Source organism: Trachurus trachurus (genome assembly GCF_905171665.1).
Source record: "Trachurus trachurus genome assembly, chromosome: 11".
Taxonomy (NCBI): Eukaryota; Metazoa; Chordata; class Actinopteri; order Carangiformes; family Carangidae; genus Trachurus; species Trachurus trachurus.
This window is the reverse complement of record NC_139904.1, coordinates 13,548,114-13,574,878: the sequence shown is the minus strand read 5'-3', so window position 1 is coordinate 13,574,878 and position 26,765 is coordinate 13,548,114. Positions and strand designations below refer to the sequence as shown.

General features: G+C 40.6%; 1 protein-coding gene across 1 annotated transcript in view; it reads right to left on the bottom strand.

The window, feature by feature from the left end:
• The window catches only part of samd12 (sterile alpha motif domain containing 12), a gene marked incomplete at its 3' end in the record, with an annotated part of 99,405 nt that overhangs the window by 29,505 nt on the left and 43,135 nt on the right, over positions 1–26,765 (bottom strand). The window lies entirely within an intron of this gene.

The following is a 26,765-nucleotide window of genomic DNA, read 5'->3' as shown; positions in this document are numbered from 1 at the left end:
AATTCTACCTCCAGCAGTAACCTATAGCGTTAGGCTACATTGCCAAGGCCATGTGACCACATCATTAACTCAGTGGTGACTTATTTTTATAAAACCTTTAAGATATATAAGAGAAACAGTCCAAGAGTTATAGAACAGGATTAGTCTGCACTAATGTTGCTGTCTGTCATTATGGTACTCACTTTTTGCCTCAGACTTGCAGCTTTAGCTTCACAGTTATACAACAGGATATAGAGTAGAGTATAGTTTCAGATGGCGTTTACAAGATTCAAAACAGGTTAAACAGGGTTTTTTAATTAATTCATAGGGCTGTTGTTTGCGTAATTAGCTAGCATCAGTGAACCTTTTAGCATTATGGTCGTTGGCCAGGAAGTCCTTTTTGTTAATAATTATTGTTTAATGACTTAACAAAATAGTACATCTGTTATCACTGTTAACCGTTTATGTGGTAAGTAACGGAACAGAACTTAGCAAACAGTGAGTTGGCACTTTTATAATTCAGCATAGGAATAGACGTGGCGAAAGATGAGGGTTAAAGGGAAATAGATTGAGCTACAGAGATGGCATACAGTATATAACAATATATTTGACAATATGAAAGGGACAGTTTTCTTTTTGCACTGCGAGTCTGTAAAAACCAGGGCTCCTTAACGTGTTGTCAGTGGTTGGTTGAAGAGGTAGATTTACTATTGAAAGCAGGTGATGAGTGGCTACGTTAAATGTTGCTTATACTCTAGCCTTCTGCTACAGTAGTCTACTAAAAAGTTATCTCCATCTCTGAAATGTTTCACTCATATTGTTACATGTACATGCAGAAGAACACAAATTAGGAAGGCTCTCTCTCTCTCCGGAAAGACCTGCTGTGATTGGTAATGTTTTCTTAGGTCTGAAAATGGAGAGAAAAGGAAGTACCACTTGAACTATAGCTACATTGCAAATTGCCACCTAGCACAGCTTTACACTATTTTCCTTGGAAATTTAAGTGAATTTCAATTAGAAACGGTGAGAGAAGTATAAAACATTCTCTGTGCTGATATCCGTCGGTGCTTGATTGCAATGATAAAGTGGTCCGCACATCTTCAAGGAGCCCTCAGGAGATACATGACAGAATAGTAAGAGTTGTTAATTTAACATGGGCTGTGGACATTCATTAAAATGAGAGCCATGTCAAAAGAACAAGGTAATTGATATGATTCACAGGAAAGAAAAAGGGTTGTTTTTCAAAGTATCGGGTTGGTTTCAAAGAGGGTTATATTTAGAAAAGGCTACGTTCAAAAGGTTTAATCAAGAGAAAAAACAGGTTCATAGAAAGTGTGTGAAGACTGATCTGAATGCAAATGTAACTGAAAGAGCAACATGTTTTGCTCACGCCAGCTTCAGGCCTGTGTTGATAACAACTTCCTTCTCCTTAAACCAAAGGGTTAAAAACACCACCATCAAAACCACAGGCTAAACAGTAAAAGACAGAGCATCTCAGATGAATGCCATGTCTCAGAAAGTCTGAAGTTCCTATATGGAGCACTGTGTTCGTACTTTCTGTCACCAGCAATGCTGACACCACCTAAATTCTGCAGGCATCCTCCCCAGCCTGATTCATCTTCCTCCCAGTTGCCTTAGCACAAAAGTACTCCTACCACCCATGGATACTTCATCTCCAAGAGAAAAACTTCATGATTATGCAGCAGGTGAGATAACATGCTACATTTACCATAAGTATTTTTTCTTTCAAATTGCAACAATGTCTCATTGGTTTTTGTCATCAGTAAAATGGGGAAACTGAACTCCATCCTGACATGACTGATGCAGGAGAGGGCCCCAAGTAAAAATGATTTTGCCTGCATTTCTCAGTTTTGATTGAATATGGAGCACTAACTTTAACAACCAAACAGAACAATCAGTACAGTTACAAAATGTTTTTTTCTTTTCCATTAGTTCTCACCCAAAAACACTTTTCTCCCAAAAACGAAGCTAGATACTACAGTACATATTTCATGCTGCTTGCTATCGCAAAGACTTGATTGTTTTTTGTTCTTTAATCTGGGAAAAGACACCTCAACTTTAACAATTCAAGTTGTATATATCTTGTTAAAAGTGTAAGATTTATTTTGCAAACTCGTTTTTAATGTTTCTGAAACAGGGGATTTACGACATTATGAAAATCACAGCAGCAAAGAGAAGTGTCCAAATCACCACAAAAATACAAATTTAAAAAAGAAAATCCTTTTACAATATCTTTCCTTAAGCTTTTTCTAGTCTTCTTTGTTTTTCTCAGTGTAATAAGTTGTGTGCCATTTTGTGATAATCATTAAAGGATGCAAATGAAAAAAAAAATCTCCCAAGGTACCTTGGTGTTCAGTGCTTGACTAGTGGGCCAAATTGGTAATTGTGTATATGGGAGTCAGTGTATCGTCATCAGCAGAAAAGAGCGTTCGCTCTGTGGGCTGAGGTATAAATGAACAAAATCTCCTGAAACAACATTTTTCCTCATGCATATTCAGGTCATTAGACTTAAACCTGAATCATCCTTTCTCATTGCTGGACAAGAAAACAATTTGTCAGGGTGCTTTCTCTGTTTTCTCACCCAGCCCCCATTTATGTAGGCTACATCTCTCTACAACTCCACCCTGTATAAGGCCACCATTCAGCCATTTAGAGGTGGTGTGGAGGAAAAGGTGACCTTTACAAAAACACGTCCTCCACCTTGGACATGGCAGTGAGCACTTCACTCACCCTCTGTGTTGTCTCTGCTGGACTCAGGAGAGTCAACATATTCTTACTGTGTTTGCTCACTCTGCCTGGCTGCATGGCCTCTCTTTTCAATAAGTCACTGCTAATGCCATTTTTGGTACTTTTATATAAAATCAGGCTCTAGCTGGGTACACGCATCTACAGAAATAGCAAGGGATCTGCGCTCAATATCTTTGTCAGATAGTATTGTAATTGTGTGGGGCTAAGGTGGCAGGAGCCGAGTGACTCAGTTTGGATATTGCCTGGCTAGATTTCCCTCGAGCCTGTTGCAGTGTAAGTAGTCTCTCTAGGTCTCTCTCTCACACATCTGTCTGTCCCCTCCTTGCTCTTCATCTGTCTCCCTCACTTTTTTTTTTTTGTGCTGTCTCACCCACCACACTATGGCAGAAAAACAAGTCCTGCATGCTCCAATCTCTCACACATCAGATGGAACATTTTTAACACAAGAAAATGAATGGATATATGTGCACACGTCTGGAGGATATACAGGAAACACATTTACCAATTTGTGCTACATCACACAAACACAAAAGCATTAGCTGAGTTCTCGTCCCACAACAAAATGTGCAGTTCAATTTACAAAAGACAAATCTGTTACAAAAATCATTATGAGCATTTCTTGCTCTCTCACCTGCAGTGTGGTTAAGTTTAGGTAACAATGTTGGTTGAGATCTTGATGACCAAGCTTTCACTATAGAAAGCTCTGGAAGAAATTAACCGAGACTAGCATGGATCAAGCTTGATATGGCGGTCAGTTAGTTTAGCTTAGCTAGACTGGAATTAGCTGGCATCAGTTGGTGCAAAACAGGTTAAGTTAACAAATATGTTTGTTTAATTTGCACTAAACCTTTGAGGCTAGCAACACAACAGGAAATCCCTGGACACTTAATTCCACAGTTTGTTGTTTTATCTTCTTTGAAAAAGATGTTGGCAGTCGGATTTCCTAATATTAAGATGGAGTCGGTCTTGCTGTCTCTCCCTAGTATTTGCAGTCTATATGCTAAGCTAAATGTCTGCTGGATGTAGCGGCAACTTAACTGCACAGGCATGTTGTTTTTCCTCATTTAGCTGTCAGCAAGAAAGTGAATAAGCAAAAGACTGGTGATTGCAAAGCAAAGCAATTTTGCTGATGAGGAGCTGGAACGTGGTTTGCTCTCGGTATCAAAGTCAGACCACTAACCTTGCCGCCCACCTGACCTCCCCCTTAAGTGATTTTGTGGAGCAATAACAATGTCACACCACTGTTGCCATTCCCTCTGAGAGAGATCAAATCAGTCACATCACTAAAAGAGGTTGCCTCTCCAAGAAATGTAAACATTTGACAAATTACCTATACCGGTCCTTTGTTGCACTAGACACACCAGACAACCTTCCTCCTCCCTATTATAGACCTGTTATCACATAACAGATTGAAGCAGTGCATTAGACCTCATGATGGCAACATGACATAGAAAGAGGAGAAGACAGTAGTGGCAGAGATCAACAGACAACAAAGTCAAAAAAAAGATGTTCAATGTGTGAAGGTTATGAAGCATGCAGTGGTAAATTCAGAGACAATAATGTCAGCGCTGTGACCACTTTAATCAGTCTCTCCACACCTTCCAATCTCACTTTCTTTGTCTGTTTGCCAGTGGTTCTCTTTCCTTCTCTCAGTCCCCCCCCCCCCCCCCCCCCCGACTTCTCTCCACTCCCTCTCTCTGTTCATTTACACTTGGCTGGAAAGCAAACTGCTCGGCCCTTAATTCTTCTGCTGAAGCCCGGGCGAGCTGGTCAGAGACACAGGGCCATATCAGGAAATAGGATTAACGGGGGGGAAACGTTCACAAGTACAGGAAAGGAATAAGACAGCGAGTGACAGAAAGCACAGAAAAAGGGATTATGAAAGTCTGTGGAGAAGAGTCTGACACGTCATCTCATCTTCTTTTTGCAGAGGGTGAAACATGTTGTGCAAAGATGGGAGAGTCAGACAGATTGGCTTTAAGTGCCTTCTCTGTATACAGCCTGGGCTGTAAATATGGAGTTGATGAATAAGTCAGTGTTGTTGGCTGCTAGTCAGAATTAAACTATGCAGCTGCATACCTCCATTCCGACAGAGGCCAGATATCTGAAAAGGTCACTTGTTGATGGACCTTGGGTTTCAATTGACAGCAGGCTAATTTACAAAGGGCCTGCCTGTATGGAAAATCTAGCTCGTGCATCCTTATGGCCTCTATGAAAGGTTGGACTCTGAGGTCTTCTTTGGACACGGGGCTGTGTGCGTACATGTGTGTATAAACGACAGCATCATCCTGTCATAAAATGCTCCATTGTGATGAACTTTGAAGCATCTGTCTGACATTTGCCCGGTGTTCCCATGTGTGATCGTAAACAAGGATGGATAGCATCCAGAGCAGAACATAATAACAGCAGATGACTATAATCTTTCTTTGTGTTGTGTGAAAGATGTGCCTCCATGTTGTGTTATTTGTCACACTATTGTGTTCCCTTTCTGGGAAAGAGCACTGAAAACTGTTAAACTCATCAATAATGAGAAAAAAAGAACCTTCCGAAAAAATGCCTTTGTCTGTAAATCGTCTCTGACACTGTATCCAAATTGGAAAAAAGGGGTGATACTCTCAAATTCTGAGAGCTTCATGAGAAATATCCATTAAGTATAGATGTAATCAAATTGAGAGCTCAAAATGCAGTTGAAACAATAATTTACTGATCGATCAATTCACACATCCAAATGAAAACTAAATAATAAACAGCATAACATTTATGCTTTTTTTGTTAGGTATCAATAAGAGTGTATTCAGGCTGTCAGCAATCACAACAGCTCCTCAAATTGATTCTTGCAGCTGATATTCATGAGGGCTTCTACTTCCTTATCCTTGAATGCTTTAGCGACTAATATGTTAATGGGATGTTACACATCCACAGCTTCCTTCACTCTTTTATTACCAATAATAAAATTGATACATACTGTTTTAGAGATGCGTTTCAATCCATACTCAAATTCAGCATCCTCTTTATGCTGCATGTGCACAGCAGGGCAATGATGATGATATCCCATGCAGCCACCATCATTAGATGTACTGACACTGCACATTTTAATTTTGAATTACAATAAACCTGCCTCCAAGTCTCACCTTTTAATAACCTAGCAAATTATGACTGAGAGAATCATAACCAGCTCCTCAGTCCAATACCTTAATTACAGCAGCCTTGCTTTTCCACCGTCTGTTCGAAGCACATTCCCAGAAGACACACACACACAAGTGGGAAAATGAAGCCTACGACTAGATGGGACTTAGCTGGGGTGTTTGAAGTGTCTAAGAATAGAAGTGGTGATGTAAAATATGGTGGAACGTAGAGTCCTTGTTTATCAGATGTGAATGTCATTAAATCTAAGTATTTTACATAAATTCACAGCCAACTGTCAGGAACATAAAATTCACTCAGAGGGAGAAGATGCACCACAACAGAAGCAAACCAGAGGCAACATGATGACGTAAATCCTGAGATGTTTCCATTTAGATGATATTCCTCTAAACTTTTACATTAATTCAGTTGTTCAGAAATAAAAGATATTCAGTAGTCCTTAAAGAGTAGATAAGGGTCTGGCGCTTTTCCCATTATCACGTTATATTTTGAAACTTCTTTGTACATAATGCGCAGACTATTAACGGGGTAACAGCTCACTGTGCTGGCAACAATGAGAACATCACCAAGTGAAAATATGACATGCTTCTTTTTTTTTTAAAGGTGATTAAAAAGAGGTTTTACTTCATCTAAGGTGAGACTTCTTATCCACCTTAAAAGCTTTTGAAGGCGAGCCATTCTTTGAAGGAGAAAATCCAAATTTTAAGCTATTTTGAACAATTCTTCTATACAGTAAATTTTGATTAAATGACACTACTTTAAAATAATAAAATCTCTGTAGTTTATACTAGCTGCCCATCACCAAAGTCAGACAATAATCACAGATTAGCTGGTGAACATACAGGAGAGCTGCTAAAAAGCTCAATATTTCACTGAGATGGACACAGATACCTATATGGCCAAAACAGGGTAAAGTTTGCAGCTGATAAATTCTCAGCTAATGCTAATGTTGCTTTGTGCCTGCTGAATGGTGAAGTAAGCTACTGTTTAGTAACATGTTGGTCATAAAGGTTTGTTTTTACATCTCCAAGTGGTTTCGACAATAGGGGTGACCCATGGAAAATGGAAAATGTCTCATCTATAAGTAAAAGCTCTTCAAGTACATAGAGCACCACTGGCATTTATTTAGCTGAAAATACTTAAGGGACATTTAAACTACATCTAAATTTAGACTAAATGTAAATTATTACTCCCCCCCCCCCCGAGAGCCATGGTATCACTGCATGAATAAGATGCTACTGTAAGATAGAAACCAGGCCAGCGATCCAAGATTGTCATCCTTATTCTGGGAAACTGTACGCACAGTCCTGTGGGCCCATCGTCCAAATGAGTATGCACAGATCAACAATGTGTTCAACAGAGCAAACAGTCACTGACTCACTCACTCCCACATGTCAGTTACCTTCGTTCCAACACGTTTAATGCTGCTCATGTGTGACAGGGGAACAAGGTAACGTTGCTGTGGAGCAACCTTTAACTCCACAACAGGGTTTTGTTTGTGTGTGTGCTGTTGCCGTAGGCAAAAAAAAGTTTGTGTACAGCATTTAGCAGACAGGGCATCTGACACAGTGATCAATATCAAACTTTCCCAAGGTCAAACGGTTGTCAGGAGATATTTGTACAATCAGACCAGAAGAGAATTACTCAACCTGAGCTGTTAATTCCCATAAAAAGGGCTATGACACATCCTGCTGTGGGAACCAGGAAGCTAAAATGTGTGTGATGTGGTAACTACTGGATAAAAGCCATAATATTTTTTTCTTTGATTACAGATACTTTGATGATGCAGACATTGTTCCTGCCCTTAGTGCCCTCTCAAGTATTACTGCTGGAGTCAGACACACGAACCAGATCGTCCCCGCAAAGATCAGACAGCGGTTACATCCTCAGAAGAGCAGCACTGAGAAGTGGTTAAGTAGCAATCTGTAATGTGTCTGTTAGAGTCAAACAGACAGAGGCAGAATTAGAGGCACTCAAAAGTGAAGTACTTCCATGGCACTGTGGTAATGGGCAAATAAAAATCTAAAGCAAAAAAAAAAGAGAGAGGAAAAAAGAAAAAGAAAACAGGAGTTCTTGTGAGTGATTTCAGCTCTAGGGTGGAATCACACTAATGGAAAAAAGTAGAGTGAAAACTCAACTAATATTTCAACTGATGATTTAATGTGTGTATAATGAAAAATAATATATCCCTCATAAATATCTGCCGGGTAGATTTGGTGTCATGTGCCCCTAGTGTGCACTGTATCATGATATTGCCGTGCCAGGGTAGTAAATGGCTGGCATAGCTGAGCATAGCCTGCCTGGCCCGTTCCACTTCTTATGGTTTCCCTGTGCCCATTTTATAGTGGCAGCACTTAAAACACTGACATGCCATAATTCTACACTTTCTGCAGCCAAAAGCTGTAACATTGATAGTGTAGGAAAGCTGGTGGTGGAGATGAAGCTGAGAAAAGTGGAAGGAGGGGAAGTAAAAATGTGTAAAGAATCAAGTAAGGGGACAGAGAGGAAGGATGTGAGTGTGTGTGTGTGTGTGTGTGTGTGTGTGTGTGTGTGTGTGTGTGTGTGTGTGTGTGTGTGTGTGTGTGTGTGTGTGTGTGTGTGTGTGTGTGTGTGTACGTGAATGTGTGTTGTACATTTGTTTTACATCCAAATGCCTTTGTTATGAGTCATTGCCTGAGGCGGAACAAATTACTGTAAATGGAATTATTAGTGAAACACAGAGGGTGAAAGGAGGAATTCAAATTAAAGTGTTTACTTTCTATCCATCTGCGTAATTACGCTTTGGACACCAAGCACAGGGAGTGAGAGAGTGTGTGTGTGTGTGTGTGTGTGTGTGTGTGTGTGTGTGTGTGTGTGTGTGTGTGTGTGTGTGTGTGTGTGTGTGTGTGTGTGTGTGTGTGTGTGTGTGTGTGTGTGTGTGTGTGTGTGTGTGTGTGTGTGTGTGTGTGTGTGTGTGTGTGTGTGTGTGTGTGTGTGTGTGTGCGCGCGCGTGTGTTTATGGATCTGGGAGTATGTGTACATCCGACTGAATATCAGAGGTCACAGAGGTTCCTTTGATCTGCCAAGGTTATAAACCCCCTCCACCCCTCCCATAATCAGCACACTGGCTACGAGCTGCTTTAATTACAAAGAGCTTGTGTACATGACAGATGAACAAAGAGGGAAGCTGGTGTGTCTCCACAAAGCCGTCCATACGGTAATGCTGGGTTCAATTCACAAACGCGCGCACACACACACACACACACTTGTGCAGAGCCACAGAACTAAAAGCAGTGACCATGTTTAACTTGTAAATTACAACTGCGATAAAACTGTCACAGGTGGCTGTATCATTAGATGTCGGTTCATTAAAGAGTCACTGGGTATGTAAATATGAATGGGTTTCTCCAGTGCTGTGTGTGTGTGTGTGTGTGTGCCCTGGTCTGCAGAGTGTTTGTGCACGGCTATGGTGACTTAAATCAATTTTAAATTACTCTTTCTTGTCTGAGGAAGTCAATTTGACCTCCAATCCCTCTGTAACCTGTCATCCAGACACCGGGACACTGTTTGATTTGATCTTCCAAATAGTGCCTCCTGTAAGACGAAGTGGAGGAGAGTATATAGTGTACTGTAAAGCATAGCAGCCGTGGAGATTTTTGCATCTGTTTTCTGTAGGGAATGTGAAGAATAATAATACACATGTGCTCAGCTGTATGTGCAGACAGGAGCGATTGCGTCAACGTGCAGTTCACTACAAGTAGGTCAACCCAGATGGTGCACCCATGACAAAAAAAGATGAGTGTGAAACTCTGTAGCTACAAACTCTTCTACATGCTCAGTGGTCGCCATCTTGGAAGGTGCAGGGACTACCAAGCTATTTTCAAACTGGCCCAGGAAGCTGCAGCTGCTGTGATTGTCACAATGATGAATTAAGTACAGTTACACTGTTGTTGGATAGAGATCATCGGTGTGATTATTTGCAAAGAAACATGAATTCTAGCTAACTTGCTAACAGCAGCTATTGCCATGTAAGTTTGCAATGGTTTGACTTGAGACAAGATTACCCTGTGAAACTGACACACAATGCAATAAGCTACAAATACAGTATGAGTGTACGACACGGGAGAACCAGAAATGAGACGGTGTGTACAGTATGAGACATGCACCAGTAGTCAACTCTGTCTGAAAAAGATTAAACAATATGTAAATATTAAAAGTTTGCCATATTCACTCCTATTTATGTCTTGAAGAGATGATACTGTATAATGCTATAAACACACATGCACACAAACATGATTCAGAAGAAGCTGCAGTATACATGAGGCTGTGGAAAAGGAACAAACCGACTAAGATCTGCATATCAATACTTCTCTCCATTGGTAAGAACATAAATTGTTCCCGGTTTTCCTGCACTGACAACTTAATGCTCCACCGGTTTGACACCTCAAGTCAATCATTCCAATGTAAAGTGCTTTGATTAAGAGCAATATATTAGTGCACTGGACTAGGGGAGGGCTTTGGACCCATTTACTTGGCTTCCTTTCGGAGACTATCACAATATGTTCTGGTGTAGGAGAAGAGGACAATTTATTTAAAAAGAAAATTGACAGTCCTCAAAGCTACCCCCCCCCCCCCCCCCCCCTCGCCCCTCCCAATCTACCCATCCTCTGAGGTGTATCTTACCATCTGTGCATCTTATCATTAACTGAAACTCTAATAGTGTAACGATGTTAGGATTTTTATTCTCACAATGTGCTACATGTCAGGCTTTAATGTCACGTCAAAGTTATGTAGTGTGATGCCGTATGTGATGCTGCAGTAAAAGCCAGTTTCCACATGAGGGATTATTACACCTCCCACTACATCACTGTTTCATGCACCCTGCTATTTAGCATCAGCATGTTTGTGTGCAAAAGACCACAGGATAGCTACATCAGTCGCAGAGTTAACTTCATTATTTAATGTTTCCTAATGTACAGGAATGTAGCCGCAGGTATGAACTGAGTGAAACAATAAATCAAGGAGCAGCCGGCAGTGGGAAACACTAGGCGTCCCTCATTAGCTGCAGCAGTAGTAGCGGCTGGCAGACTGGTGCTGCATCGGGGCCAGGCCATCCTGGGGTCAGTCTGGAGGATAATCAAAAGCTATAATTATATCAGCAATGTCCCTCAAGCACAGTGACTGGCAGGGGCAAAGGATTGCTGACCACCAGTATCACTGCAGCACTGCACATGGAGGACATATAGATAGAGACAATGAGACAGACAATAAGACAGAGAGAGGAAAAGATGAAGGGAATAAAGTAAACATGAAACAGGAAGAAAAAAAACAGTTTCACGAGAAAGCACAGATCCTTGAGCGGCTGCTGCTCTTGTAATATTGAAACAGCGATGTAGGAGGAACACAGGGACAAAAAGTGGCGAGACAATGAAAGACATGAAACACTGACATGCAAATAGATAAAACAGACAGAAACTGCGAAAAAGAAAAATCAAGCGAGAGAAGGAGAGACAAGGAGACCAGCTTGGCATTCATAGCTGGCATATGAAAGAGTGGCGGGGGTGGGGGCCGGGGTGGAAAAAGATCAATCATGTGGAATAACAAAAAGACCTTTCAACAAACTGGCTTTAATCTTCTGACAAAGCAACAAACTGCTCCTGATGTGAAACTTCTTTCTGAGGAGCAGGGGCCCCTGCCTCTAATAACTCCCCTCTGTGAACAAGCTAAATCTTTAATAGAGGCCAAGTCAGCCTAAAACTCCTTTGCTGTGGCACGCACGAAACACGTAAGTGGCATGTGAACATTAAAAGAAAGCGCTACCTGTTCAGAAGACAGTCAGCGGGAAAACTGATAGTGTGCATGCGTGTGTCATTTAAGAAATTCTTCTGTACTTAAAGCACAAACTACTGCATCTACCTGGAAACACACACAGGGACACTCACAAGTATCATCAACACAGAGGATAAATATGGGTATGTGCAGAGAATTATATCATGAGCTATTTCAAAAAAAAAAAAAAAAAAGCCTCATTTATATTTCATCCCTCCGGCAACCCTTCCCTCTAAATATTTATTAAGTAATTAAAATAAAGTTAAAAAGCCTCTGAAGCTTGAGGTCCTGTGGTGGTGTTGTGGATAAAAAGCAAAGCTCAGTTACAATTAATTCTGTTTTAAACCCAAAGCTTAAACTGCTGCTGTTTCAAATACATTTGGGTTGAAAAGGTCTTTTCAAAAATCAGGGAACAATCATGGGGTCAATGAATTCTTTGCTACAGTATGCTGATGCAGCTTAGCTAAGGCACCTTGCAGTTTAGGCTAATACACTACAAAATCAATCAAAAGGTAAAATACTAATTTTACTCTTATATATTTCATCTCAAATGTACCTGTCTGACTTACTGACAGGTAGAGACTTCTGAAGTAGCTTGCAGCCTTTGCATCTCTAAGAACAACAAACAAGATGAAGGGGGCTTCAACATCATTAAATCCCTTGGGCCGGATCAGAGTACACATGTTTGTTTGGTTATTTCTTACCATACTCTAGCATGAGTCAATAAACTGTGCCTTGAAAAGTTGGACTTGAAGTTCGAGTGGTCCCTGTGAAACCTGACGGCGAAGAGATCTCTCTGGTCTAATGAAGAGAATTAAGTGCTTGTTTGAAATTTTGGCAGATGTAAATATTCCATCACAGCTGGAGGCAACACACAGGATGCTGAGTGCTCTTGGTCTTAGATTATTTTATTGGTGGATTGGATTTTAAACTTATTGGGTGCCTACTTCCCCTACTGTATTGAACAACGTTATAGCTGGAACAAGATGGAAACACCCAAAGCTTCATGAGTTAGGCTATAAAACTCTGTGAGGCTATAGCTACTTAATAAACACATTGTTACCTTGAGTTAAATGCCAACATGTTTTCAGTGACATGTTGATGTTTAGCATACAATACTCACAATGTTCACCAGTTTAGTTGCTTAGACAACATTTGCCAATTAGCAAAGAACACAAAATGCACTTGACAATGACTGAAATGTCCGTAGCTTTGGGGGAATCTGGTCATAAGCCAAGGTATTGCGCAAATTAAAACCCTGACCTGATCATGGCACTGGATGGGACTGCAATTCATCCTCTGGAGAACACGCATGTCTATATGAAATGTCACGGCAATCAATCCATTAGTTCTCGACCGACTGACACTCCACTCCCTAGAGCTCCACGCTGCTAGCATGACTAAAAATGATCCGTGCTAGGTGTTGTTAAGTGTTACAAGGTCTAGACCAGGATCAGCAGAAGCCTTAGGGCTAGAATGTTTTCAGCGGCAGCCAAAGTAAACCGTCAATCTTCTAAAAATAACAGTCACTATCCTAATACATCAAAAACCCATTGGCCGACAACAAATAACATTGCCTTTACTTATTCAATTATCCGCTCTTTCCATCTGTTAATTTCAATTTGTCATGTATACTGCTGTATATTTTGTTTCAGACCACTCTGTGTACTTTGCTCAATGGCTAATTTTCCACCAGGGTCAATAAAATGTTGAGCATGAGTCATCCAGGACAGTGTTATTTCTCTGTCACGTTTAATTGGTTTCATAATATAAGCCAGCAGCACAGCGGACACAGCATTTGTGCAATGCGCCAGAGTGAGTACCTGCGCATTACAATGACAAGCACCGCTTACCACAATGTTCACCATGGGTTAAAAAACGACTGATTAAAAAACAGTTTCAAGTTTTTATGTTTCCAATTCTCCCGCTTGGCACCGAGACAAGCAGACAGTCACTTTTAATTACTGATAGTTTGGGAGGGGGGGAGAAAAATGCGACACAAGGGAAATAGATAGGCTGACATTTTGGCAAGCAATCAAGCATAAAAAGACTAATGGCACCAATTACAAGTGATGTGGGGTGGGTTGATCAGCTTTTCTTATGCAAGGCTTGCTTTTGATTTTAATTTTTTTTTTCTTTCCTCCAAATTGTGTTTTACAGTGAGTCACTGCCATGTATGCTTTTTTGGTGATTGTTAGAGGGGAGGGCTATTAGACTGTACAAGAACACAATCAGAATAAAAGCACTCCACTGGTGCAACAGCAATGAGCTGTTTCACTTGTAATTTGACCTTATGGAAACTAATAAGGGGAGAAAGCACTTAGACGCTTTGGTCCAATTCATTCATATTCATATGTACTTTAGATGGAAGATTTGTTTAAGCATTAAGCGAGATACAAATGGAGGCTACAGGTCACTTATTTGCTTACATGCTTCTATTCCAGCTGTGAAATGTTCAATGATAACTTTCCGTGACACCTTGAGCCACTTTCAACAGTAATCAGTTGACAAATGACTGTGTTCTTTTTCAGCCGGTGCTCAATTGCAAATGCCACCTTTTTAAATACTGCGTGTCACTTTTGTGGTAATAACAATTTCAACCCAAAGTCATTAACAGCTCCCCATCAATCATGTCTGCCCCCGAAGTGAGAGATGTTACAATAATAATGGATGATCAGGTGTGGTGCTGTGCTGCTGCAAAGTACGCCGCCATAAATCCTCCATACACAAACCATGATCCCACGCCGGTGTAATATACATCATTTCCTTTTATGTACCTACTCGTTGCACCCCATTTCCCTCAAAATGTCCTTGGTATCCCTCTTCCTTTTTAGTCCTGCACTCCTTTATGCTTGTCTTTATGCACCCATGATGCTGAGAGTTCTTTAGTTTTGTGAAAAAATATTCTTTCTTTTTATATCTGTCACTCTTGTTCCTGACTTGAGTTGGTTGTATCTGCTTGATGCCCTCACCAAACACATGCAGGGGAATAACAGTTGAACATCTGAATATTGAACTTTTAACTGAAGCTTGTAGGCTATAGAAAACTTGTTGAGTCATTATTATAAATATTTTCAGTGTAATTACTGTAATTCATAAATATTTCTGAGAGTAGTATTTACATGACAGATAAACTAAAGCAAATCAGTGAAGCACAGGGGGGCAAATACTACTTCTTTGGACAGAGGGCCTCAAAATACATTTGTTGGGGGTGAAATCTATTTGTTTCTGATTTATTTTGGCAAATGTAAAGTTCATATACCTGATGAAATGTTAGTACATAAACGGGAAGCTCTTATATCTTGCTTCAGCTGCAGTTGTATGAATGCTAAACTTGGAATTTGCCCATTATTTTTCTGCAGTGTATAGATACTATATAAGCTGATTCACCTCTATACAATATCACTATGAAAAAGTCCTTCAGAAATCACACTTAAGATGAGTGACAATGTTAGAAAAGGTTCTCTCATTTGTTTTCATGTTCTTTAAGTTTGATTGTGTGGCGACGTAATCTGATGGCAATCGAAGAATTTGGAAACATTAAACACTTTGGATTTATCGTATAAAAAGTATTCTCAAATAAAGCATTTCTTTCCTCATCACGTTGTCTGCACAGATAATGCCTTAACTGATAGGCGTTCCATAATGTTAGCTCAAAACTGCATAATGGTCGCAAAGAACAACTGGCAAAACTACTTCTTGAGTGCCATTGTTCTCTTCTCCATTACACATATGTAGAGTAAATCTGGTGCCAGTGCTCGGGCATGTTTATGGGCTAATGGCCAGTCTCAGAGTACAGTAAGTATCCTATGGCTATTGATCCAGGTTGGTAAGATCATGAGCGAGTGCTGGGAAGCTGAAGGCGTGCGCTCAGGAGTCTGGTGTGTCCACGCTGTCTGGGCTCCTGGATGTCCGGAGGTGGTCAGGGAGGCTGGAGAGAGCAGCAGACAGAGTGGAACCAGCCGTGCTGCCCGGCGACCGATAGAATGACTTTTTAATGGCTTCTCATTTCACTATAAACTAATGAATGCGGCCCTGCGCAGTGAAACCTAACCCGCCGCTTCTGGTTTAAAAAGGCATAAAAGAGCAAACTACTGAGCGTTCGGGTTTCATCGACCAGCGGGGTCATTTTTGTTATATAGAGTTCAGCTTGTGATTTCACACCAACACACCATTTACAGAGTTCACTTCTGCAGGAATCATGAACTCCATTAAGTTTACATGACTGTCGGCATCCAGACTCTGCCGAGACCTGGCCTTTTGCAGCGCAGGTTCGCGTCTATACAAATGGTGTATTGATGTCTAAGCTCTCTGCCAATTTCCCTTTACAGCCATCACATTATAGGGCACAAGCTACGGTAATGCTTGAAACCTTACTGGACATCTGGTGGCCAAGGACTCTCCGGAGACTCTGGCAAAAGAGCAGAACATCTCATGTGATGTCAGTGGACCTGTCAAAGCAATCTGTTTTTCCTCCGCAATGGGTCAGAGGCCAGAACACTGAGTATATGTACACACACAGACACACACACACAAAACATGTCATGTATGACAGGAGTGCCTCAGGCTATCCCACCTGCACATCTTCTCCATTTCTCTCCCTGCCTCTTTGTTCGTCTTTTTTGATTATCTCTCTTTATTCCTTTCCATTTTTCTCTCCATCTTCTGTTCCCCTTACATCATTTGTGAATTCTGCTGGTGCCCTCGTTTCCTCCAGCTTCATTAAGAGATCTGCACATGTTGTTCATACTCGGCTGCGTCCTGCTCTCGTGTCCTTGAGAGCCAGAGTTGGAGGTAGGAGTGGGCTTGTTGTATTCTCGCACCCTTTGCTTCTCCCTGGGTAAAACTAGATGAAATGTGCTTTCGCCTAACCTTGACGCAGCTCAGCTCCCTCTCTGTTCTCTTTACTGCAGAAAAAAAAGAAAGAAATGAAAATGGCCGACACTGGCAGTCCAGTGTGAAGCGTTTGGAGTGAGGCGAAAGTCTGTAATTGGGGGCCCTGAGCGGGGAGTCTTCACTGCATGTCAAGGAGAATTATAGCTTGAGGTTATAAAAAAAGTATTTTTTTGCGCGGGGTGGAGGGAGGGGCGGCAGTTTCAATTCATTCCTTAATGAAAGGAGCTTTCGCTTTCACAACTGGGGATCTAATTACTCTCTGTATCTCATAACATTATTACCATCTGAGGTACGCATTGTGGATGTCTGCGTTTAGGCTTTTGAGACCCTCAGAGACCCACGGCGTTAATGAGTGAGGGTAGGGCACACCATGTCATCTGAGCAGTGAAGCCATTTGCTCCTAAATGACATTTCTTTTGTTGAGTATGAGCTCATATTAGCTCCTAATGTGGAGTGTCACCCAAAGCATCCGCACTGAATTCATATTCTAAGGAGACTGCAAATGAAGCTGGGAGACTTTAGAAAATGTGATAATACCATACACCTTCAATATCTATATGGATAAGGAAAAAAACATTATCCAGTTTGTCAGACAGAGGTATTCACTTTGTCTTCACCTTAATCACATCTTTCAGACACTGAGCCGTGGACGAAGTCTCAGAGGGAAGAATCTCACTGACAGGAAATTATGAAAAAGAATTAATCTGACCTTTGCTTGCAGCAAGAAAAAAGAAGAGGGAGAGAAAGAAAAGAAGGAGATAGAGGGGAGGGTGGATTGATGGAGTCAAGGGAGGCTTAAGGAGGAAGTGCCTCCACAGAGGGCAGGATCCTGAGGAGAGAACTCGGATAATGAGAGCTCTCAGCTCCCCACACACTGGAGCAAGAGATCTGATTCACTGAAAAGCCCATAGGAAGGACAGTAGTCACCCTGAGCCCCTTAAGTCTTCAGAGTGAACAGATTCAATAAAGACTTAAGAGTAACGATACTCACTTCACTCATGATGGCCAGCGGGACACAGTTTCTTTCTGTGTCCTGTTGGCCTCCCTCATCACTAAAGACCTTGGCCACGTCAGTCCCACGTGGACAAAGCGATTGGATTCAACGTTATTGTTCGATTGAGTGACGGCTGAGATACAGTGTGTTAAAATACAGGTTTTAAAAGTGTCACAGTTGGAATTGTGTCTCTTGTTGTCAGTGAATGCCCTCGGGAGGCGTCATGGTTCATTGTTAATGTGATTGCTTTTTTATTCTTACGTGGTGAAACAATGTCAGCGGCGTTAGAAGTGCCGTTCTAATCCTAACCCTAACTTCTTCAAGCAACAAAGGTTGGTTGTTGTTGTGGTTTTGTGTTTATGGTGTTGTTGCTTTCAGTTTCAACTAAAACCTCAGATTTCACTGCAAAGCTGGATTCTTGCTCTGTAATAAGACATCATTCGAGTTCCTTGGGTGACATTGCATTTGTAACAGAAATTTTCTAGGCGAATATAACGTAGATTGTCATCAATATTTATCAGCTGTGTCTAATAACTCTCTCTTTTTTTATTTAATCACCTCGGTTCCCTCGAAAAGAAAATGTGCAGTACATCCGTATTTGAAGCTAATAAGAGACTTCGGAGAGAAGCACAAGTGCAGTATTTGCTCTGGAAGTTTAAGCATTAAAGGCAAAATGAGATCTGATGGGATAGATTTTCACATCTATTAAAAGGCCACATTCAGAGGTGCAAATAAAATGGATAGATTGGATAAGAACCAGGTTTCTGCCAGTGCTGCTGCCCTTGCCAACAGTCTGGCCCAAAACCAGGTGTCCAAGCCCTTATCCCAAATCAAATATTTGTGTTTTCGACTTAAATCTAAAGTTTGTGTACAGACTAGCTATTAGATAAAAAAAAAAAAAAAAACTTAAGGGTTGAAAGGCTCTTTTAAGCAAACATGATGAGATGCTTCAACAAATCCTGCACATGCTAAAAGGGTGGGCTTTTTACCTCTGAGGCAAGCACGGTTCTCTCTCAAAGCCTGTTAGCATTAACAGGTATTGATTAGGCTGCTTGTTATCCCACAGTCATTAGACTGTAAAATGAAGTGTTAATCTGCTACCTGGAGAAAAACATGGAACCCACCAGTGTGCAGTTCTGGCCTTTTTTTGTGCTTAGCTTAGTAAAATTTCTCTACAGTCAGTTCCAAGACCTTCATGTCAGCAAACTTTTACATGTTGAACTAGTGAAGAACCACGGAGGACATCCTGCTCAGTGAAGATCTGTGACTGAAGGAGATTTCCTCTATGAAGCAATGAAGCAAAGACAGAGATAATTCATTAAGGTGTCTGGAGCGAGGGAACCAAGGTCTACTAAAGCGCAACGGGAAAGCTTCCTTCATTTACTGCCCTGAGGCCACAGTTGTCTACAAAAGCTGTCACTGAACTTCCTCACCCTGGAACGACAAGAAATTAAAACTATTGCGTCTGAGATCCAGGCTCAGAGAAGTGACAGCAGATCTTGTTATCTAAAAGTACATTTTAAATCCAGACTCACACCCACACTACGAGGAGAACTCATTTACTCCCTGTATATCTGCTGTGATTGAGAACCTCTACCTCTTCGGTGCAAACACAGCAAGGCCAAATGTCAGACAGAGCAAATTAACTCAACAACAAATGATCTAATTCCGATGGACAATAACAAGAACACACGGACAAATTGAAGGGAAGTGAAACTGTGAAGCATCTATGTCTAATTTCTTTCAAAGTTGTCTTCATCTTCTGCTTTAAATGAGACTCTGTTACAGCAAATGAAGCATAAACAGCGAGCCTGTGTCTACATTCACAGATTAGCACTATGTACTCAGAAAACCACTTTCATAGAGCTCTGTCAGCTGTGAAATTCAAGTTTCTTTTAAGAGTGATGATTTCACAAGCCAGTAATAGCATATTTACTGGCATAGGGCCGCTATTGAAAATTCTGAAATGGGTATAAGCATGAAATTGAATACAGAAGAAGAAGAGGAGTTTTATTATTTATTTATTTATTTATTTTGAGGTGGGGAGAAAAACGTGATGACTTACAGTGTTCAATCTTTGTATTAGTGTTAATTCAAGGAAATTCAGTGCAGTCACTAGAGGCTTTGACACACTATTGAAACAACTATTTGAATGACCTGATCAACATTTTATTCCCTGTTCTCTACTTGGCCGGGATGTGACTCTTTAAGATGTCACTAGGGGTTAATATGTCATTTGCTGGATGAGGGGCAGACATTTTCTTTTTCCACCCTGACCTCTATGTTTTGTCTCAAGTGCGAGAGAGAGCTTTGTTTGTTTCTATGGATACAAATATTAAGGCTAAATATAAACCGTACAACAGGCGCCTTGGTCTCAGACGAAGATGTTTACAAGGAAACCACTGAATTGATGAGCTGTCAGTCCAACAACACCTCTACCTCATAAAACTCTGCGTTATTGGTTTTCTTCTATGTACTTTTCATATTCTCCTGCTCCTTTTCTTTAAATGTGTTGACATTTTATAAAAGTTTTTTTTTCTCTGTTGATTTTATCTTTTCTTTTCATTTCCTCCTGACTGAAGCTGGCAATAGGACAGATGTACTTGACAAATCAGACCAAAAACAAGGCTTCGTTTTTTTTTTTTAAATCACGTGATGTCCACATTGTTACAAAGGAGAATCATACGACTCCGGATCTGCTCACAAATCCTTTCAGCTAAACAACCAAGCAGGTACAGAAGTTGAAGTTTGCAACCTTAGAGGTCGCTTTTCAGTCCTCTGATGCGACCCATAAGACTCGTATCCTGTTATAGGGAACAGTACACTGGCACTCAGTTGTCAAGGTTACCATAATGATTACATCACTGTACCGACATACCCATCATTGCCGTGGTTACAAAATTAAATGTCACTAAAAGTACCTAAGTGCCTAAACCTAAAGCCTTAATCTTTGACAATCTGTGTTGTCATGGTTACCATAATAGTAATTGGTTCATTGCAGGAACTTCCCCCAGGATCTTTTTTTTTTGAGGAGCATGTGAGTTTAAAGTGCATGAACCAGAGTCTAAATTACAGTAAGTTGTGAGGTAACTGTTGGGGTCAGGGGTAATATTTTTGCAATGGTTCATGAAATTTTGGAGGTGTGTGGCTTGAAGTGCTGATTGGTCGAATACTTACTGCATTGCATTTCACCTAACATGTTTAAAAATGCACAGCTGCAGTGAGACTATTTTGTTTTGAGACTATTTTTTCATTGTGGTTGGAGATGGAGTCCCAAAAGTCAACAAATGACAGACCATCCCATTTAGTTCCAAGAGAAAAGGAGAAAAGTAAGTAAAGAACTAAAAGTTACAGGTATACTTTTTTGGTTGAAATGCACCTTGGATATTAAACTCTAACCCTTGGATTTTCTACGTCAATTGTCCCTGTCATAATTACTACCATGTCACCTTAAAACAAAACGTATACGTTTTGTTTTAAGGTGACATCTAGTGGCCATAATAACAACCTCCTGCACAGACGACCTGTGGGTTCGTTTTTCATTTGAAGACAGTATCTTTCTGCTGATTCTCATATTTTAAGAAGGTGAAGGAAGGGACTTTTTTAGATGTCAGTTAGATATATGGACGGTAATGAAGCAGCACGCAAGGCTGCCTCCGTCGTATTACACTGGAAATTGAAAAGTTGAGGATGTAAAGCCAGATTGCACCAATGTAGAGAGAACAGATTCATATTTGATTCCATTTTTCATTTCATGCCATTTAGGAGGAGAGTGTTTTCACCTGACAGCAATGACATTTATATATGTATGAAGGGGGGTTAATAATAAAAAAAGAGTTCTAAACTGGATGCATATGTGCATGAAAATACAACATGAATATATTGTAGCTGTCTTTTGTAGCACAGATAATGAAAAGTAACATGCACAAAACAAACTTGGCCTCAGGGGTATGTTCCATTTATTTTCATTAGACCCAAGCTGCTTCTTCCTCTCTGTCATGTCAAACCGCCCACACCCCAAAAACCTGCATGAACAAATTTAATTCTTCTAAATCCTGGAGGAATTTGTAACAAAACTAGCCAAGTTGAATGCCAGTTTATTATGAGGGACATGTACCGCATGTATCCATTTCACTTTCACAGCTCATGAGTTGCTGTTGTGCAAAATATTCTATGATTTTACATAAGACTGTGTAAACACGCACTGTTTACTTACAACATTTATGCTCTCTAACTCTTTCAGTATGTGTTAACATACTTTGTACAGCTTTCCAACTTCAGCTCCGGGGGCAGCCTTGTCCAACAATTTTCTAGTTCCCTACACTGAACAAACCAAAAAAAAAAACCCTCTATTTTTCTTGCACTACTGTACATTGTCCACTTTTTCATTGTACAAAGAAGTACAACATCACAGTTCATGATTTACCACAGTGCTTTGACCTGATAAAGATCAGACTGCTGGACCGGGATTCAGACATTGTCTTTTTGGTTAGATTTTGTGTCTAGGAGTAAAAGCATAGGCATCACTTCTTCACTTATGTCCACTAATAATATCCTCACATCCAGATACACCTGTTCTGTTGGCCTAGTGCCTTCAAGAGGTTTCTTGTCCATAGAATCCATAGAATATCATTAGCAGTTTGCCCCAGACTTTGAGACTTTGAAGATGATCTGATTTTCCCTTTCAAATCTGGCTAACCATCATCCTCTGAGCCTGGAGTGAAACCAGTCCTGTTACCACGCCAACCGAAATCACATTATGCTGAGTCTGACAACATGTGTCAGACTTGTATCAAATTAGATGATTGCCAAGCCATGACATGTCGGTACCCAACAAATCATAACTCATTGGCTTTAACAACTTGCACAGTGTCATCATCAGGGGGATGTTTCAGGTACGTTGACACAGACAACGTCGTCATTCTTCCTCCTCCCGAGTCGACAGCATCCAACACATTGTGGAAGTTGTTGTGCATGGTAAAAAAAAAAAAAAAGAAGGTAACACAATACCTACAACTGTCTTTGTGTAAGGACATCGTGAGACCTAGGAGATGTATCATCGCTTGTATACACGGACTAATGTCATGTAGTCTGAATCTGGCATCGGACCAGTCTTGCTCCCAAATGTAAGTCCTGTACCAGTCTGCACACTTGACACTCTGAGGCCGTTGTTTGGGTATCACTTTCTATTTTGAGTGCCTCATTCGGCCTCTGTTGACTGTAAGCAATGAGTCTCCGCTCTCCATCGTCCCCATGGCAAAGAGAGAGAGAGAGACAGAATGAGAGAGGATAGGGGAGAGAGGGGAAATCTAATTATTTCCCTCCCATGGCCCAGCAAGCCTTAAAGGTTAATCACTGTCCGTCTAGCTAATTCTGTCTGGGTGCACTGCAGTAATTACAACACCTCGCTCTCTCTCGCCTTTTCCTCCTATTGTGTACCTTGCTCGCTCTGGTGCTCTGCAACCTCGCTCTTTATAGATAGTGGATGTCTCTCTCTCTCTCTCTCACACTTTCCCACTCTATAAAGATGGTGGCCTTCTCTCTGTGATCTTCTCGTTCTCACAGACCTAAATACAGTAAATTTAAAGCGGTGTCGGGGCTTCTACTTTAACTGCAGGAGACACAAGGTCTTTATCCTAGACAGGCCATAGTATACACACAGTACAAGTGTATTTTCATCATATTTTACAAGGACTATCTACTTATTTTCCAGTCTTCTGCTACTTTAATTAGCTGTCTTTTTATTCTTGGGAACTCCCACCCTAATAACCAGACTAAGTTGCTTCTGGGTGTTAATGCTAGCTGATTTGATGACTTACAACAATCTGTTCAGTTGTGTTGATGTTGACTACGTTTTTGTCGTGTCATTTTTTGTTGCTATTTTTTTTTTTTTGTTTGAAGCCCTGGTCTGAGCTCAGCGAGTGTTTCTTCAACGTTAGACCTGTAACAATCAGGAGAGGTGTGCAGTAATTCAGAGGTGTGTACTGTATCTACTGTCTTGCTAAATATAGAATGCGTACAGCACAAACCATGTTTCCACATCACTTATTCTCTCAGTAACAGTCTTGTCACATTCTCACCACCTCTCAGTGCTTTAAATTCAGCCTTTATTTATAAATGTATCGATCCGGTCACATATATAGATAATGGAAATATAAATATTTCATAGATATAGATTTGCATTTGTATTTAATCAGATCTGAGAGGGTGGGTTTCCTTTTCTCACTTCCTCTCTTTCTCACACCCTCCATTCTACCTTTTCTCTATCTTATCACCACCTCTCTCCTTTTCCTTCTCATCCTACCTTCCCCACACCTAATGTCTCCTTGCTCTTCTCACCATTCCTCCTCCTCTCTCCTTTTCTTCTCTTCATCATCTCATCACCACTCACGACCAACTTCTCACTTCTTTTTTCCTTCTCACTCTCTCTATTTCGCTTCCTCTTTCTCTCTTTCAGCTTGCTATTGGTTACAGCTGTATTCCCCTATAGCTGAAGCTCGCGGAGGCGCGCCCTAGGCCTAGAAATACTCCACCATTTCTTCACCTTCCAATGTTTTTCTTCCTGCCAAAAACATATCCAGGAGCGACAGCTTAGCAGACTTAAAATACTTGTTTCCTTCTCCTCCTCCTTACTCTACTTTCTCACCCTTTAATCACATGCATTAGTTTCAGAGATACTGTTCATAAAAAAACTAAACAATTATTATAATAAAAATAACAATACCGGTAATCATAACTATCAAAGAAAAATGTATGTTAATTATTCCTACCCTGACTTATAACATCACAAATTTTCTCATGATTCTCATCTACAATATTTCACTCTCTTCTGTGTCTCTGTCCTGAGGCCCACAGAGGCTCCACTAACAGGCTGCGCCCTGCTGAGGCCAGTGGCCGGTCACTGCTGGGGCTGGTGGCTGTCGCTTCCCATATCATCAATACAGAGGAGAATAGAAGAGGAGAAGATGATGTGACAAATCCAGGAAGAAAAGGGGTTGGGAGGCTGAGAGTAGCCTTTGGCAAAGTGTCACCACTCAGCTAAACTCTCTGCCTTGCACTCTCTATTTTCCACTTGCTAAGGGACCAAAACAGTGGCAGGTGATAGAAGCTGCTTTATTGCACTCACAAAACGTTTTCCAAGAATTTCAAGGAGTGACAAAAGATTTCTAGAATTTAGTTCTCGGCCACTGCGGCACAGCCCCGCTTGGGAGTGTGTTGATAGCGGAAGAGGTGGTGATGCAGTGAGATGATGGAGGAGCTGCTGCTGGAATTGATGAGGAAGAGATGAGAGAAGCTGAGAATCACGGCGTGAGGAGCAAGCCAGGCAGAGGATGGAAAATAACAGTGCCTTGTTGTTGTTATGAAACAAGTTGATGCATTGTGCAAAAGTGAGAAGTGTATGGTGTAGAAAGCAAATAAATGAGGTTAAAGCAGGGAAACTGCCAAGTGCCAAGAGATGACATGTGGAAATGCTAATAAAGACTGTGTGCATGTGGTAACATGAAATGCAAATAATAGATTACATATACCATATGAATAATGAAAAGCTGAATGAAGCTGTAACATGTTTGTGTTTGCCTTGGTGAAAGGCCAAATTAAATAGGGGCAAGATGTTAACCAGTTTTGGGACTGTGTTGTATCTTGTCTGAATATACAGCATGTTTCATTTTGTATTATTGCAGTTTGGATTTATAATTTCTGTACTTGATAGTAATAAGAAAATTCTATAATCAAACATATAAATTACAGTAAAATTATTGGTATTACTTCCATCACAATTAAGACTTAATTTTGCAATATTATACTTATTTTTTATAGTTATTAGAGTGGTATCAATACATATACAGTACGTAAGTATTATATATACAGTAATAAGACTTTCCAAGCTCATTTTTGCTGGAAAATCATGTCTTAATGAGGCATTGTGAATTCAGAGAACTCTATAGTATGTCAGTGCAGATCTTTGTCCCAACCGTGCTAAAGTATTAATATCTGCTTATAATTAAACTGACTGTGTGTCCATGTTTGAGACTATTAATAGCGTCAACATATTGCTTGAACTACAAGTGAAGGTATTTGTTTTTCTGTCAGCACATCAGCACTGATTATCCTCATGCGTGCACCGTGGTGAATTAATAATGGCCACACGTGTGGTTGAGGTAAGCCCCTTGAATACAGTAGGAAGACTCAACAGTCATCATAAAATGTGATGTGAACCAATTTTGTTCCTGCAGCTTTTCACCGCTCAACCTGTGCAGGTAAGCAAAGCTGTCAATTTTAAAAGTAGCCTGGGGAGTTTTCTGACCACTAGTTGCAGTGTGGTGCATTGTTTTGCATGAGGATGCAAATAAAAACACACCGCTACACATAGATTTCCAGGCACACCGGCTATACAGTGCTGGTTTCACACTATTCCACTGATATTGCAAGCACATAGTTGCAATGAACCAGTTAAAAAAATGAAATGGTGTAGGCTTCAAATTTGTTTTTCTAAATATCAGCAGGGAAGAAATGCATTCATGTTTACTGTAGCTCATAGAATACTTTTGGTGAATAACATATTGGAGGTAAACATAACTTAAAAAAAAAAAAAAAAAAAGAGAGAGAGAGAGAGACTGCCTTTTAAGCAGCAGTTGCACCAAAACTGACCGTTGCTTGAACACAAGATTGGAGAGGCTGGATGTTTGGTGACTGCTTGTAGAGATAGCTGCTGAACTGTTGTAGCCTCACCATCAATTTGCTCTGCAGCCCCCTTCGCTTTCTCTCTACAGTACTGTTTACTTCCACCTGGCATTTTGTTCACTCTAGGACACCATTTCAGTTGATAAGATGTTATCAACGAAGCATGCTAACGGTCTGTTAGCGCACTTGTCAGCTTTAAAGCATGAGTCGGTCTCTGAGGCAGAAAGCAGGAAGATCACTAACTTTTTTTCACAAACTTTTTGCAGGGACATTTTCACTCTGAGATTAATTGAAGGTTGATGATCCAGTGCAGCTAATAAGCTAAGATAGCTAGAATTAACAGCTACAATAGCTTTCCTGACCCCCTTACTGCAAAAACAGCTACGTGCCATGGTTCAAAGTCAAAAGGACACATGTGACATTCACAAGTAAAGTTGCAATGATTATTTACAATTAATAGATTTCAACATTTATTTCAACCTTTGTAAACTCC